Genomic DNA, 16,860 nt, shown 5'->3' with positions numbered 1-16,860 from the left:
GTTTTCATTATCTTCTGTCATACTGATGTTATTTTTTCAAGCAACCAAGATGCAAACATACTGTCTAGTCAGAAACAAGGCAAGGGTGAATCAAGAATTAAGAACAAATGTTTATTCTCTTTCCTTCAGTTTCATAATGGGGCCTGATCATCACAATCAGAACCTATTTATTTATAAACATTTATTCTAAGTGTGCAATTGATTAACAAAGGCAGGCTTTGCTAACCATCCACAGATTTACATAACAATTGGGAGCAACAGGAAGGTGTATTTTTAAGGATCTATAAAAATAATCACTGACTGCTTGCATACAAAATTATTTAGTTTATATATTCTGATAAGCTATTCTCTTCCATGTTTTTTCCTACTGAAAATTCCCAAGCTGTTTATTAGTAAAAAGGTAGGAACTTTATTATTCAGTCTCCCAAGCTCAAAAAGAAAACTTGTGAAGATCTAAAGAGAATTAGAAAAACATGGGACAGAGAAATAACACTATGAAGTCATATAAAAAACCCCAACCCAACCTACGGAAAACTCTTTACTCTCATTCTTTTTCTTCACCCAAATCTGTTTCCTCTGTTAGACCATTTAAACACAAATATTTGCCTTACTTTGCTACACTTCTAATGAGAAAGGATGCATTGAGAAGTTCTGATAAGAGTACCTTTGCTCCATTTCTTATATGAAAGGGGTTGAAGTAAGAGAGAGAACAAGAATCCAAATAGACACACAAAGGATGCAGAGTAGAAAAGCAGAGGAGAGAAGTTTACCAAAGGCAAAATTATTTAATTATAATCATGACAGCAGGGTCAGATTCTGTGCCTGATAATTGGGGGAATAAAAAAATTGATGTAATTTTGAAAGAACTGTTAAAGTCAGAAGGAATTCACATTGAAAGACCACAAATTCTATGAGATGAGAGCATTCCTCAAGAAGAAAAAAATTAGGAAAGATAGCGTGGTGTGTTGACCTCAGCTGGCCACCAGATACCCACAAAGCTGCTCTATGACTCCCCCTGCTCACCATGACAGGACAGAAAAGATTAAAAACTTGTGGGACAAGTTAAAGGCAATTTAATGATGAAAAGCAAAGACTCTGTGGAAGTAAAGCAAAACAAAACAAAAATATTTATTCTTTACTTCCTAATGGCAGGCTTCCAGAGCAGTAGGGCCTGAGTACCAGTCACATTTACTTCAGAAGACAAACATCCTAGAAATGAATGCCCCCCTCTCCTCACTCCCCCTTGCCCACTCCCAGCCTACTCCCATTGGCAGTGGGTGCCAGAGAGGCTGGCTAGAGAAACAGCCGTGATGTTGTCTAGGCACTGCTGAGTGATAGCCAGAGCACTGCTGCGTTACCAATACCATTCTAGATATAAATATTCTCTTTGAATTGTTCCCTTTGGATGTGGGAAGCTCTTAAAAAATTGTAATTATGAGAACTGACTTAATTTTGAAAATTAGGTGATTAGTAATTTCTTATTTTTGCCTCATATTACCACCGAATAAGCATTTTGGTATTTCAATTTCATAATAAAAACCTCTTTGTCTTTTAAAGAAATCTGCTTATTAGGGAAGTGCTTTAGTAGTTCATATCCTCAAAATAAGTCATTGTCAGGAACAATGTGTTTTGTTCTTTGAAGAGACATGTCTGTTCTGCATATAACTCATGATCATATGGATCTATGTTGCAACTTGTCATTGATTTGGCTTTATAACTTATAGCTAAAGACTTCTCTTAGAAGTTTTCTACAAAGTAAACAGAATTTCTTATGGGCAGTTAGAAAATCTCATATTAATTCTTTCATCTTCATATTACAAGAAAAAAGAATACCAGAAATTAAAGCCAGGTAGGGGGAGGTTTCTATTAAATATGTATAAATGCATGTAGACAAATCTAGAATTGCTCTAATGTGAAAGAAATCAGCAACTATTGGAGCAATAACTTGAACATTAATTTAACAGACTTAATTAATTCCAGAAGGAAATATAAACAAGTGTAACTATAGAATTCATGTTTATAAAAACTAATATTATAAAAAAATGAATTATTTTGTTTTTTACAAATAACTCTTCTTTCCACACATAATGAACTCTCCACCCTGTATGTTTGACTTTTTGTAGTATTATTATAATTCAGAAAATAAAGACCTTCTGGGTCACATCATTACTATACTTTGTATATTATTTCAATTGTCAAATTAAAAAACATAATTTAAATAAAAATCACAAAAAATGTTCTGTAAATGTGCTCTGAAAAATAAATATTTCCCTTGAAAAATCTAAAGCTAAAACACTTTAATAGGCACTTCTATCTCTGCCTCATGCTCTTCTTAAAAGTGCCTCATGCTCTTCTTAAAAGTGCTGCTTTCAAAAATGTTGAGATAATGAAACCCCAGCAGATTTTTAAGCTTATTACTATAAATGTACTTTTTATATTAACTGGGGAGGAAGGGGAAGTCAAAACACTAAAATCCTAAAGAGGACAGACACATAAAAAGACAATTTGATTTAAAAACATAAATTGCTCTTCCAACGTGAAAATGAAATCTCACAGACTCTTTCCATGAGTGTTCTTAGCACTTGCTAGCCCTGCTATTTAAAACAAATTGTAAGTCTAAATTGTGTTCATGCTGAACTGAATCCATCTGGAAATACTCTAGATGACAGGAAGCAACTTGACAGTGTCTCATTTATGAGTTTTTCACCAAGAAATAAAGGAAGAATAGGTGTGGAAAGCTAGGCAGTTTCTGGATAGTATCACGTACTTAAACGTTTCTCTAAATTAAATGAATCTAGCATAATTCTTGAGACCGTTTCAGGAAAAACTTTTGAATTGTAGCTCAGGATTTGTGTAGTAAATAAACATGATTTCTGTAACATTATCTCTGAAATATTGACTGTACTACACTTAAATTTCCAATGATAAATCTTGATATGAATGATTAATATGTACACATGAGCATTACAAGCATAATTTCCTTCCAACTACTGAACTGGACAGTGATTTGTCTGACTTTTGATGTGCTGCTGTTGCTAAGGCATAAATTACACTGGGCAATACTGAAGATCTGTCATTTTAGTGTTTACCTTTGGCTCAGAGCACTTAGATATTTATTTTCTTTACAAGGTCAAATTGCATCCCCTTTTACAAATATGCAGAAACAGATTATATTTTACACAGAAAAAAAATGAGCAATAATAATTATGGACTTCTTTTACTTAGTTAATGTGCTGCAATCCAAAGTAAAAAAAAAACAAAAAAAAAGGGAAAAAGGGGAAAAAAGGGAAAAAAGCAACCTAAAATATTGTAGTGTTAGGGGGTGCTTTAAGAAACAACATTCATCATATCCTTGCTACTCTATATAATCAAAATATTTCAATCTGTGCAGAATTAAATTTTCATTTCTCCTTGGTTTAGAAACAAAGGGCTTCAAACTACACACTTTGTGATTTCATTCAATATATTGAAATAAAATAATTGATACTAATTGTCTTCCACAGACTACAAAAAATAAAAGTTTCTATGTTTCTTCCTCTGATAAAATGCAATGGCTTCAAAAAGATGCCTTAAAAAGGGGCAGATAATCTATTTCTGGATAAAGAATTCACTGATTTAAAGCCATCACAAATAAACACATGTGAGCATTTTTTGGTTGGACTCCCAAACTTGAACTGAATTTAGATTCAGTACAAAATGAAAAAATTGGTCAAGTAAATTTGAGTGAAGTCAACAGCAAACATTTATATATATTACTCAAGGATTTAACAGGAACCATATTTATAGAATCTTAAAACACAGAATTAAATATAATAGATTAATAGAATCATGGAATAGCTTGTTTTGGAAACAAATTTGAAACATCATGTAGTCTAACCCCTCAGCCTTGGTAAGGGAAATATTGCTGTAGATCAGATTACTCAAAGCCACATTCAATCTGACTTTGAATACTTCCAATGATGGGACATCCACAATTTATCTGGGCAGATCTGTCCAGTGTCTCACCATTCCTGTTGTATAAAAAAGAAAAAAAAATTCCTTACGTCCAATTTAAATCTAATCTTCAGCAGTTTGGAACCATTCCCCATTGTCCTGTGCCCATATGCCTTGTTAACAAGTTTTCCTCCATCTTTAAGAAAGCTTCCTTTAAACACTGAAGAGTGTCATTGTTTAACTCAAGCAAGCAAGTAAGCTTTGTATCTTCCTAATCCCTTTACTGCCATGTACAAAAATATAACACTCCCTGCTTATCCTCCTGTGATATCTCAATGTAGAATAGGAAAAAGTAGGAGAAAGTTATCAGGGCAGACAGGGTGAACTCTTCCCACTTAAAATCATATCTGTATTAATCATATACTAACAGAATCCTATCCCCACTGATGTAATTGCTGTTTTGTAGCTTCTTGTAACACTGAAGGGAAAAAATTATGAAGAAAGACTATAAGGGAATCATAGAAAATTTTGGAAAAGGAGAGTTAAACAAAAATTATTATTAGATTTAGTTGAAAGATAACTGCACTGGTATTAGCTCTGGGTCAATAGACACTTTAAGTGAAAAAGCTGGTGACTGCAAATGGTGAAAAAAAAGGTCTCCTGTTCTTTAAGTGTCATGATCAGGCTTTTCAGAACTGGTGACAACCTTAACTCTATGTCAGAATAAAGCTTACAGTTCAGTGATAATCCATGACAGGTGACAGATCTTGTCTAAGACACTAAAAATCTTTCCCGTACTCAATACTTTTTATTTCTGTTCACATGTTTTTGTTTTTATTTTTTTTCTCCTTTTTCTCCCATTTAGCAAGCTATGAATTTAATGTGCTTTTCTTCTAGGCACCATGTAAGTAAGTCCACTATGCATTAAACTCTTCTGTCTTTATTATCTATAAGCATAAATTTTAGGACAATAATATCTGAGTCTTGATGGAAAAAATTATTTAAAACCACTAAATTTTGATACATTCTGAGTTTTAAAATAAGAGAAATATATATTTAACATTCTAGTTTTAAATTTATGATCGTGAAAAACAATGATAAAAGTGCAGTAACAGCTCAAAAATGTGCTTTCAACATGATTTTATTCTAATTGTATAAACAAAAAATAGGAAAAGTGACAAAGACTGACAGAAAAAATAATAAAGCAAACAAATATGACCAAAATAATAAAAAAAACCAAAACAGAAAACAAAAATAATGATTAGGGAAATTAGGTTTTGACTAGACAGGTATCAAGCTTTTTAGAGAGTAAAGTTCTTTTAATGTGTTATTATTTTTAATGGTTTAAAAAATGTTAATATGATGTCTATTAAAGCATATAACTCCATCAGCACTGAGCTGTATAATTCCTGTTAGTACTAATAGTAGTTATGCACACAACTAACATATCTCTTCTGATCTTAAGGGAAAATATCTCTGATTTTTGTGTATTCCCTAACCACTAGACTGCAAATAGTCTTAAGGTGACATATCAGTCCATTGAAAAAACTCTTGTTTATGCATTTCAGGGTGGTGAATTTTAACTAATCAAGTAAAAGCTGTCTTTGTTTATAATTTTGATTCCCATTTCTCTTCTAAACCTTTACAATCATAACCAATCTGGTTCAGGTATGTGATTACATACTTGTCATGATAGAACTGAAAGCAGTTTTTTCTAATGGAAGGTTAAATTTCTACAGACTCTTGGCAGCATTATTATGTCTCGGTTAGCTAAAATTCAAAAAGTAAAAAATGTGCTAGGAGCAATTCTTAATCTCTAAATCATTTACATCTAGTAAAACCCCTTCTTTAACACAAAGTGTACAGTGAAGCACTCAGAGTATTTCTTCAAAGTTTTTCCCTAGTGTCTCCATCTCAGAAGACTAAAAAGAAGAAGAATAGGATTTTGTGCTAGGAAAATTACATTGCTGGATACGTTTTTCATTTTCATTTTTTTCTTTATAATAATCAATTTATAGGCCAAAGACATTTTTATTTCAAGTAACATCTATCTAGAACTCTCAAAAAGCTCAAAGAAATTATTATCGTACATCAAGATTCGGTTGTTCTTCCTTCCTATTTCCTCATATTGGGTGAGAGCAGCAAGGTTTTGGTAGTATGGGGACTGCAGAGATGGCTTCTGCAATGAGCCACTGGAAAGCTTTCCCTGTGTCCAGCCCAGCCAGTGCTAGAGGCCTCTGAGAGAGACCTGCTGCTGGCCAAGGCTGAAACTATCAACAGCAGTGGTATTTAATCTGAGCTAATATAGTTAGGAAGGGGGAAAACCTGCTATGTGACAGCATCCAGAGAGAAAAATGTGAGTATGTGAGAGAAACAGCTCTGCAGACATCAAGGTCAGGGGAGAAGGAAGGAGAGAAGGTGCTACAGGTGCCAGAGCAGAGATTTCCCTGCAGCCCATGGAAAAGACCATACTGGAGCAGGTGGATGTCCAAAGAAGATGCTTGACAGGACCTGTGGCTCTGTGGACAGAGGAGTCCACACCTTAGCAGCTTTGCTGGCAGGACCTGTGACCCTGTGGAGGACCCACTCTTGAGCAGTCTGTTCCCAAAGGACTCCATGCCACACTGAAGCAGTTACTGCAGAACTGCATGCAGCCTGTTGGAAGAACGTTTTAGAAACTCATGGAGCACTGTATCCTGTTGGAGGGATCCCACACTGGTGCAGGGGAAGAGTGCAAGGAGTCATCCTCTCTAGAAGGAAGGAGCAGCAGAAAGAATGTGTGATGAACTGGTTGCAGCCCTCATCCCCAGCCCCTTGCAATGCTGTGGGGGAGGAAGTAGAGAAAATCAGGTGTGAAACTGAGCCCAAGATGATGGGAAAGGTAAAAGACAAGGGGTTATATTTTTGGGTTTCTTTTCTCATTGCCCTACTCTGATTTGATTTTAATAAAATTAAGTTTATTATCCACAAGTTTTTTATTCCTGTGATGGTAGTTGCTGAGTGATTTCTGCCTGTCACTATCTCAGCCCATGAGCTTTTAGTGATATTCTCTCCTGCCCAGCTGAGGAGGGAATTAATAGAACAGCTTTGGTAGGCACCTGACCTCCAGCCAGGGTAAACCCACCACACCCTCTGTTCCAGAATAACAGCAATAGCTGCCACTGGCATTATTTGTGTAACTGCAGTTATGCAAAACTGCAAATGCACTACCTTGTTAAAACATAGCTGGCTCAAATAAGAGCCATCTGTATAGGAAAATCAACTAAGATCAAATAAGAATTTCTATTTCTTAATCTTTTTACATTAGCATGTTCTTGATGCATGCTCGAATATTTGGAAAGCTCTTTCAGTATCATCTTCCAGGAAGTAATTGCATGAAAACAACAATAAGTCAAAACCTTACATGCATGTTCTTGGTTTGGTACAAACCAACATAATCTAAATGCAGAGCAATTTTTTGGGAATATGACAATACATTGACAATACATTTATATATTTCTATATCAATTTCTCTGTTACCAAAGCATCATATCTGGAGTGAACACAATAGAGATCTAACCTAAAATCCTTTTTCTTGCCCATTCATAATATATTTTCTAATCTCTTCTTTTAGAAATGGAGAAAGCTTCCAAACAGAGAAGCTGAGGAGATCCTTATTTAGGATAGTTCTTACCTAGAACAATGTTTAGATGTCTGAAAATAGAAGTCTTGTCTGTCATTTCCAGGTGTTTAAAAGATTTCAAGAATGCATTAGAACTCAGTGAAATATATGAGCCATTCAAAGCTCAGGGCCTTGAGGAGCAGTTCTCCTGAAAGTGAGTTGATCCATCTGAAGAAGGCCTGTTATCTCCTCTCTCCCCTTCACAGGACACAAGTATCCATCTCACACTAAAGGGAGTAAGGGGACATTTTTTTGATGGAGAGTGTAGTGATGCCACCACAGTTACATTCAGAATTAACAACCATTTCTCAAAGGCAGATAAGCACAACCAGTGAAACCTTAGAAACCTTAGATCAAATGCAAAGAAACAATTCCCTTTAATGACAATAACTCTAAGATATGTGACAGTTCAGTGTAGAATATCAGAGAGAACACACTTGAATATGAAACAGCAGCTACTGTGCTGCACCCACTTTGCAGAGAGCTCAACTATGCTGCCAGTTAGTGTACCTTCATCAGGATTTTTACACAACCTTAACAGCAATCATTGGTTGATCAAGTACATTTAATATGGGAGCATTTACCAGGTAAATCTTTTATAAATGAGTGTGATGTAATAGCTAAGATGTTAGAATACTTTTATTTATTTCCTTGGGAAATATTCAAGAGCAAAATAGAAAACAGTAAAGATAATTTTATGAAGTTGATATGCCTGACACAAACACTGTTTACATCAAATAAGACAAATCTTCATTGAATTAATTTACTGAGAGTATTTAATAATGACAGAACTTATAGTCATTTACTCTAAAAATACCCTCAGTTCTGTCTTCACTCATGTATATGTTAAATTTTAAGTCAAAATGAAATCTCCAAAACCTCCTCCTCAAAAACCTGCAATTTTGGTAGCCTTAGCCCAGTATTTTCTGAAAACTTATTTTTTAGCTCTTTTTCTTTTCTTCTTTCTGAGCAGCATGAATAAGTTTCTTGATTTGTCATTTGTCCTATGCTGTTGATCAATGTAATCAGAGTAACCAAATTATGATTAATGACTTAAATAATTTCTTCAGAAGACAGCTATGGATGTTAAATTTTCCGAATTGTTCTTTTACATAGTGTGATTTGTTTCGATTCTCTACCATGGTTAGCTCTTTTCCACTTTCTTCTTCTAGAATCACTCTAAGGTTTCTAGTGATAAAAATAAACATAACTGCACTAAATTCAGGACAATCCCCTTGATCTGAATGGAGGTGATTCCTGTCACCATCTGGCCATGACCTTGTATGAGCCTTTATCAGTAAGGCCTAATCCATGACATTCTGGCTGAACTTTTCTTTTCTTTTTTCTTTTCATCCCCTGCTCAAGCAAATCTAAAAATAACCTTCCCAGCAGCTAAGATACACCAAGATTAAGTATCACAGAATTAGTGGAATTGCATTATGTTTGAAAAAAAAAGAGAATGTATCATGAACTTGTAATCTTGAAATATTTTCTAGAAGACAGACATTTTTACTATGAAGACATCATCACAACTGTCTTGAGTTATCCCAGTTATTGGCAGCCTTAGTAGAAGAGATTACAGCTGAAAGAATGTAGGAATCCAGCTATTTAAGGCAAGGCTTTTGGAAGAAAAACTGAAGCTTATTGGAACAACAGCATGAAAGAAAGTCTTGTATCTTTTCTCTCAGATGAATTTACTACATCACTTCAAACCACTTTTAATGAGTAGGGGTTTTAACTCATTTCTGTCTTTCTAGTGCCTAACGATTTATCAGACACTGGTTAAGAGAATAGAATTATATATATTTTTAGTCCCAATTCAAATACAAAAAAGCATGTTCCATCAATAGAAATCAAATGTGGGTTGTCATGGTGCTATCTTTGTATTTGTTCTACCAAAATGTTTTTCATACCGTTAAATGAATACTAGTGAATCTAGGAATGTTGAGAAAATCTTAGACACTTTTATGTGCTTCCAAGGTTCACATCTGCATTCTGATCCAAGTAGGGAACTGCAGATTCTTTTCAAATGTATATTTTGCAGCTACAAAACATCCTGTGAAAGCACAGACACTGTGAAGTCTTTCTTAACACACAATATTCACTAAGTCTAAAAGCATTTGAAATGTCTCTGTTAATGGATAAACACTGGCTCTGAAGATTGAAAATGTGCTTCCTGCAGAAAGTGATATACACACAAATAAGCACAAGATGTAGCTATAAAAACAATCCAATTTCAAAGCAATCAAGAGGAAAAAGGTTCAATATATATGACCCTCCTCTGAAAAAGAATTAGCTTTATTCAGTGTTTGGCAGCCTTTGTAGTGATGTACCAGTTTCAATCAATGAATGATAACATCTATTAAAAAAACACCTCTAGGTTTATCAAGAACCTATCAAGAAAGGTGCATTAAAATCCAGTATTGAAAAATTCCACATTCCACAGAGCTATAAACAGCTCTTATATGGATAAAGAGCCCTCCTTTAATAAAGCATAAAAAGATTGTAAGCAAGTTTAACTACACATAGGCCATTCTTTTATAATGTTATATTTGATTATAATCACTTGAAACCTACCTGTAACAAAGGCCATAAAAAAAAAATTAAAGTTTCAAAAAGTTTATTTACCTACTTTTGATGTACATGTTGGCTTCAGGTACTTAGTATCCATTTCCATTTTTTCATTTGAAATGGGAAAGAGATGCTTACATTGTAACTTCAGCTTCTCCTTCCCATTTAGGATCATTATGTATCTGCTCTCTAAACTATTTTTTCAGCAATATTTCTTATATTTCAGAAATTATGCAAATTGAAATTTGTATGTTAAAGGGACAATCACTGTGGTCACAAACAATTGTAGAGAGACAAAAACATATCTGACATATCTCTCACAGCAACAACACATCTAACCTGTCACTAATATATCTAACACTGCAAAAGAAATAAGAAGAATTATACACTATTGGCACATCATGTGCCAGATAGCCTAGTCAAGAGAGGACTTACCAAAGGAGAGAAAAAAAATGCTTGATTTAATGTTCAAATGTCTTGGACAGTTACTTTAACAATTTTAATATATGCTTTCCATCCACCAATGAACACAGCAGATAGCAAGCAGATTGGAACGACCTGAGAGAAGGAAAATAGTGAATTATTTATATTTGTGTTATACAAGAAACATACTCATTCAGAGATATTTAACATTCTGTAGGATACTTCTTAACAATACGGCAACATCCTAAATGACTCCTTCATTCCATTTCTTTTTCACTTCTTTAACTCTTAACAGAAGGCAAAGATATTTCAGGGCAGGGACTGACAAAAGTTTAAAGTTTTTGAATGTGTCAGCATATTACACCTCTCTTAAACCTCCCAGAAAAGACCATCTACCTATCTGATTCAATTAGTCCACTTCATCCCCATTTCTGGATTGTCACTGATCCCAGAACTCTTCTTTCTTATGGTTCTATTAAAAAACCCAAACCCTGTACTTCCTTGAATAAGCTAATCATACCTGAGTACTTCCTCTTCTAGTTCTACTTCTACAGAAAGCAACCGTGCTCAGTTCTTTAAGTTAAATACACACTTAAAAAAATAATTTCCTCTTTTATTTAAAACCTAAATAATTTTTTGGAAAATATTTAATCATGGCTTTGTGTAACAGGATTTTTCAAAGTATTTCAGACTAACCTATTCATGTAGAGCTTTAAAATGTGTCTTTTTTTAATGCAAAACTAATGAGATGTACTATTTACAGCAGCTCTAATATGCTATTTTGCCAGGAGACATAGAAACAACTACTGTACATTATCCTTTTCATCGGTAGCTGCATAACTACTGTGGTACCAAAAGCATTGTATCTGTGTTTCTAGGCTTGAAAATTGAATAGAAATAGCTTTGGCAAGGAGCTCGCTGAGTACTGTGAAGACATTATTTCCATAAGGCTTGCTGCTTCATTACTTTGGAATAGAGTACATAATCAGGCTTCACAGGATTTTTTTCCTGTATAGATGGTTAATATTTACCATTAAGAGGAAGCAACTTTCCTGCTCTGACTCCTTCAATTTCTGTCAAATCACAGCATCTAGACAGAGTTATCTGTCTGGCAAACTTCTCTACTTGCCTTTTTCCCTTTTCTGAAATTTTTCATGTGAATATTTTACAGGTCTATAGCAACATATGGCTTAAAAAGATTGGTTAAAAGTTGAATATCATGGGAGTGGAAATTCTGAAAATATATACAAGAGATCTCTGTAAAATGAATTTTTTTTAATGTGCTATTTTGTTCAGTTGGACCTGAGTAGTACACCCATTTTTCTATGTTCAGATGTTTAGAATACAAACTATGTCTCTGTCTGTGTAAAGACACACAGTCCCAAGCAAGATTGGCTGTGATAAATTTATCTTCAAAACAGGAAGTCTAAAAGATCTTTTTGTATTTTCTTGCATATTTTCTTTGTAATCAAGATTCATCATCCAGATCCATTAATCTTTGACACTCTGATAGGGAAGGGGGATGGAACATAGTTTATTTCAAGCTGTATTCAAAATATTTCTTTGTCAGAAATAAAACATGAAATACAGGCTAAAGACAAACTATTTCTAGAGTTCTATGCATTTGCATCTTGTTTATACAAATCAGAAAAGACATTTTTCTCTAACAAAGAATAAATTTCTCCACTGTTCCTATATTGCTTATATTTGAACCATCCAGAAACACTCATTATAAGATGCATACTTTAGCTTTTATTACAAGTATGAACCCTATAGACTCAGCTATTGGTGAATTTCCCCCGCCTTTTTCACTCACTTCACTTATCTGGAGAATCCATGCTGCAAAACAGACTTACAGATTCATCCAAGCACACATATAGGAGAGCCCTTTACTGTTTATACTATTTATAAAAACAAGTATGAATTGAGGTAGACAAAGATTATCTAAACCCAGGACTATTTGAGGAAGGCTTGTGTCTTAAATGATGTGTCATGAATAAATATTTGGAATTATTCTGGATGAGCCTGAGACGTATCTTGCTGTACAAGCTGGACTTGATAAATTTCCCTGATGCCAGGGATGCTGCATAGGAGCATAGAGTATATATTTCTGCAGGTACAACCTAAGTCTGTACCTACACCCTGAAGCATTCCTGTCTCCATGTAGATGAATGCTTTTAACACGGCAAAGAACTGGGTAAAATATTCTGGGAAAGGTGAAGTCAAGGATGCACCAGAGAGTAAAAGTGCTAAGTGTGGCAGACGGCAATCACATAACAGAAATTTATTTTAGGGGAGATGTCAGAAATCTAGTGTTAAATAAAAAAAGACATAGACAAATTATCTAAAATGATGGAGACTTATCACATTATTAAATTCAGACAATGCAAGGTTCTCTGTAAAATCAGAATTTCAGAGTCTACCTAATATTAATTTCTGTCCTTACAGCAATGAAAACCAAGGCATTAGTGAAGCTATTTAGGAAAAAAAAAAATTTCCAGTAAGATACATCTCTTGACTCACTGTTCATCATTACACAAAACTACCACTAAAATGGCAGCACTGACAAGAGTTTTTAAATAGTTGAGCACTAAGTAGCTAACAAATATTTTAGAGTTCAGTAGTAGTTCTCATCAAAGACATTTTTATTTCAATCTTACTATTCTAATCTAGCTTAAAGAATTTGCAATATTAGGTTGATGACCTAATATTTTCTTTCTGTATAGAAAATTTTAATGAGATAAGCAAATGATGTGTGGTGCATGGTACAACTGAAGCATTAAAAACATCAGTAATAAATAATCACATGTACTATATATTTTGAAAAATGAGCTTGAACAAGTCTTTATTAAAGTCATTATTTCTCTTATCATAAATCACTAAAGTTTATTTTCACTCACTAGATATAAGGCAGTCAAGGACAACTCTTTTAAATTTGTCCTTGCTTGTAATTTGCCATTCAAGAAGTTTCTCATAACTTGTCTTTGACTAATACAAAATAGTACTACTCTATGTGTAATTCTAATATACAAAATATTTATTTAAACGACTAGAACTTCCACTTTAAAAGGATCTTGCAAAAATACTCGCTAATATATATCAGTGTAATTGCAGGGATGGGTTTGAAGTGCCAGTATGCTGAGGCAGAACCAAACCATTTATTGTCTCAGAAGTATTTTATAAAAATGGTATAATTTATCTATCTACCTAAGCCAATGTGTTGTCTTAGATAGCAAGAGTTCTATTGTCATTATTGTGCAAGGATTTCACATACCCACAGCTTCACACCTCCTTGATGTTTCTCACAGTCAGCTCCTCTAAGCACCACCTGTTCTGAGCCCTTGCAGCAGTCATCTGACTCCAGATCCCACCAATCCACTCTTTTATACCACTTGTTCTTATTGGCTACTGGTGTGGCCTGTTAAGATCAGGCCTGCTTCCAATCTTTAGTAATTGGTCCAGCTGCAACTCACTGGGGGATAAGATTACCTTCTATACTGCCTTCATTTTCCCATACTGTGTCCCCCTACACCAATGAGTGAACTTGCACTGTACTGCAAGAGTTTCATAATATTAGAGGGACCAATGATGTCTTTTCTAGTGTTTTTTACTGAAACATTTGTGACAATGACTGTTGTCTGAGCCATTAAACCTTCTTCACCCCGTTCCTTTAATTTTTTCTACAAACAAAACCATAGAAATAATTAATATCTCCTAATTTTCTGTAGTTCTACTCTGTAGAACAATTTAGCATTCTGAAGTCAAAGTAGTAAATTCAAATTTTAATTTTTGTCCTCTTGTTTTGCCCTAAATATATGACATCTATGTACAGCATAGAGGTTTTTGTTATTGTTTTGCTCAAAGAAGAGATAAAGAATGTCATACTGCATGTTATGTATAGCGATCATATGCAATTCTGCAAAAATAAGACTTTTTCACTAAAAATAGAGTATATTCAAGTATCCCTTCTTAACATTCAGTCATAATTACATCAGGAACACAAGTTTTTTTCTTAATGACATTTAATTTTCTTAGTAAACAGAACTCCCTCCCCACTGCCCCCTTTTAAATGCAGAATAGCATGACAAGCATCCAGAGTCCTCATCAATTTGGACAAACCAGGAGCAAGAGAGACAAACCTGAAATGTTCCCCCATCTAGGTGAGAACAGTGTCTCACATAGGCAACTTCAGTGCTTGTGGATCAGAAAGTTATCCACATTCCTGAATTTCACTTTAAATTGGTGCATTACGTGTGGGAAGTTCCTATAACAGAGACCAATAGCCATGGAAGCAGCTACTTTGTTTTTAAGAAACAAAATCATGACTTTAGAGTCCCAGCTACTTCAGATTCATGTCTCTTGCACTTGCCACATTCCTCATTTGAAAGAAGTAGTAAAAAATCTGTACAATACAAATATAACGTATATAACTGTATAAAAGCACACACAATCTGAATCTTCTTTATTCCACCTCTAATTCTACAGAAAGCAAGGAGAGTACAGTCTGAATGTAACTCTTAACAGAAGTGTTTACATGGAGCTGGACTTTCTAGAGATAAGAAGCATGAAACATTCCAAGAGAGCTTCATAACATGAGACTTCTCTGATACAGCAGCCAGAAACAGTGAGACACTGATCACCCCTTGCAAAATTTTAATGAAATGGAGTAGTAATGGTACTACTTCAGATATTGATTAGTAAGAGGAAAGAAGGAAATACCCTTTGGCTGCAGGTGCTCTTCCCACAAATTAATATTGAAATTTAAAAAAACCTATACAACCCAGCAGTTATCGTATAGTAAACCTATACTGTACTAAAATTAAAATTTAAAAATACCATTTAAATAATGAATTATCATTATCGTTTTTGTCTGTTGAAAAGATTAACATAATTGGTGAATAATAACTTAAAAAACAAAAAGCCATGAGATTAAAGAAAATACATTAAGATAAATATATTTAATAATATTGAAAAAAAAATCAAAATCCTGTTGTAGTGCCATATCTACCAAACATTATTGTCTTCCCATCCATCTAACAACCAAGGTGTCAAAACAAAAAACCATACACTCCCCCCAAAAAAGAAAAAACCTTAACCAAACCAAAGGACAAAACAGAAATAATTGTTACATGCAAGATATAAACACTAAATGAACTATATCATTAAACATCTACATATCTGCACTATACCTACAAATTTCACACATCTTTTTAGCAGCTCTCATTTCTGTTCCTATCATTTTAACACTCTTGTCTGGAGTGAGTCTGAGATTTCTGCTCAGGCCACTCATTAGCAGAACAGCACAGCCTATGTCCTCTCCTGCTGTCTGCACCTGTGTCTCCTTAAATTCATTACAGCTGGGCAGGGTCTGTGTAGGAGAAAGCAGTTTGGCAGTAACTAATACTCTCAGTGTGTCATTCTGTCTTGTACATTGCATTAGGGACAGATATAATTCTCTTTTCTGACCTGCGGGTAGGGGTGTCTACAGTTCTTATCTTAAAAATAAATAAGTGATTAAAATAAAATTTCCTTTCTTTTGAAGCTGTGAGTTTTCTCTTACCTGTAAGTAGACTTCTGGTTTGTTTTTTAACCTAATTTGTTCAGCAGAGCTGATTCAACGTAGATTTTCCTGCTTGCAAAAGCAGGAAAATCTGAATTTTTCTATCATGAAGATAAGGTGTTGGGTGCTGTCTGCTACTGCAACTAAAGCAGAAGATGGAGTATTTTTAAGCCAAATGAGAGGAATTATGTCTAGACTAATGGATTTTGTTCTCCCTGTTGGGATTTTGAAGTTAGTTATTACTGTTATTGGAAGATCAGGTTGTTTACAGCACAAACTGCTGTTCCTCATCCCTGACATATTCTTTCAGCACCACTTATTCCTGTTACTAGCTTAGTTTCCCAGCTGTTCTAAACAAGTATTGTGCATGTCCTTTTTGCTGCAAATTAGGTGGACTTTTTTCCTTCTTATTATCCTAATAAAAAAATGGAATAAATTGTTTATTGTCTTATATAACTTGTTTTGAACTGTGACACTGTTAGCATATTTTCTCGAAGTACTGAATTTTCTGGGGTTTTAGATGTGGTATCCAGACAGGCTATTCATGAATTTCTAATTTCAGAAAGATATTGCAAACTTGGGAACAGTTGGAACAGCTGCCAGTGCTTCTCCTTACATGGACAAAAGTGGATTATTGGGATAGATAGGTATATATTCTGCCATAATTATAGGTCTCTGTTAAAGTGAGCTGTGACAGATTAAAATAAAAAAT

This window comes from Serinus canaria, chromosome 1 (genome assembly GCF_022539315.1).
Source record: "Serinus canaria isolate serCan28SL12 chromosome 1, serCan2020, whole genome shotgun sequence".
In the NCBI taxonomy this organism is placed as follows: Eukaryota; Metazoa; Chordata; class Aves; order Passeriformes; family Fringillidae; genus Serinus; species Serinus canaria.
The sequence above is the reverse complement of the archived record's forward strand: the minus strand, read 5'-3'. Positions refer to the sequence as shown.